Genomic DNA, 1,751 nt, shown 5'->3' with positions numbered 1-1,751 from the left:
GACCAGCTGAGCAAAACAACACTGCGAAACGTAGGCGAGGAATCTGAACTGCCACAAAGCCGTTTCCTTTCTGGAGTTATGCTTTGCTTGAAGAACAGGGACGACGTGGCACTCTCGAAGAGGCATTGACTCTGGGCATCAGATTAGTGGCACTCAATTTTTGGTTGGGGTGGTGGTGGTATGGCATAGGATTGCTGCAGCTGGAAACCAGCCCCCTATTCTGCCTGGTTTGGAAGTATGGGAGGATGTTGAGAGGTTGCAAGACATGACCACCCTCGTTTGCTTGCTGCCCACTGACCACAGGTGCTTGCTTCACGCCATGAAGGGATGCACTTGGGCAGGGAGGGAGGTGTGAGAGACAGAGTGGGTATGTACATATGTGGTCAGTGCCCTAAATGTTCCCAGTAAATTAGAGTATTGAAGCCTGGCGCCTCCTTCCCAAAACACCAGGAAGCTGCTGCCTGGCTTAGGAAGGCAGGCACCAAGTTCACGCGCAGAATGCCAGAACGTCGTGACTTAACTGCCATCACAAGCTGGTGCATCTGGCCCTAACTCTTCCCCTAAAAAGAATATACAAAAACGTCCAGGCACAGGAATAGCTTTTCCCCCCTTGTGCCATCAAGTTGTTGAATCTCTAGTTGTGGGTGGGAGGGAGGTCAGTTGGTGGTATGGGGTCTTTTCGCTGTGCTGTTGTATTGCGAGGGGAATAGTGGTTGTATGAGGTACTTTTTTTCTTTTCTTTACATTGTAATGTAGTCGAAGCAAAATTCCAAGTATGGTTGATACTTGGCCAATAAATTATTCTATTCTATTCTATTCACCGCACATCACCTTGTATACTTCCCCCCGGGACTAAGGAATGGGTCCTGCTCCTAGGCAACAGTGTGCATCCTGAAGTATTATGGGATGTTTGCAGGACATACAGTGGTGCCTCTCTTAACGAATGCCCTGCTTAACGAAATTTCCGCTTAACGAAAGGATTTTTCGAGCGGAGGTTGCCTCGCTAGACGCATTCGTTTTATGAAAAATTCGTCTAGCGAATCGCAGTTTTTCCCATGGGCAAAAAAAATTTCAAAAAAATTTCAATGCATTCCTATGGGATTCGCTAGGCGAATTTTTCGTTATAAGAAAAGACCCGTGGAACGAATTAAATTCATCTAGCGAGGCACCACTGTAGCTGACTTCCCATGGTAATGTGGCCCCCGGGGAGCAGAAGCAGCGACAACTTGATGTGCCATGCCCCGCCCCAAATTTCAGGACTGCTGCCCACTGATCAAAAAAGGTTGGACGCTGCTTGTTAGCATTTCACTCTTCCATTGCTGGGTGCGTGATTGTTACATCACATGTCAGTGTATACTTTCTAGGCTTGGAAAGTGTGAGAACGGAAGTCAGTCTTATCTCTCTTCCGCTGCACTGTAACTTTGTACTTTTCTTTACTCTCTCTCTCTCTTGGGAGAAGAAGTGAGAGGACGCCATGATTGCTTTGTCCTGTATATATTGCTTAATAAATACTTAGAATGCACACACTCATGCTCCACAGTCGTTTCTGCTGAGTGAGCGTGTGCACGTCTTTAGATATGTGTCGCTGGTTGTGCACTGGGACTGATTTGTGAACATCCCGGGCTGCACTTCATCAGGAAGACGCCCGGAGAGGTCTGTCTCGTTCTGGGGGCTGTGTGTGCCCACCCACCCAGGCGCGTTCAGACACTGCTGGTGCAATCTCCAGTTCAGCTTCTTTAGAGCATCGGATG

The sequence above is a fragment of the Zootoca vivipara genome, chromosome 6 (assembly GCF_963506605.1).
Source record: "Zootoca vivipara chromosome 6, rZooViv1.1, whole genome shotgun sequence".
Classification (NCBI taxonomy): Eukaryota; Metazoa; Chordata; class Lepidosauria; order Squamata; family Lacertidae; genus Zootoca; species Zootoca vivipara.
Note: the sequence above shows the minus strand (reverse complement) of the source record.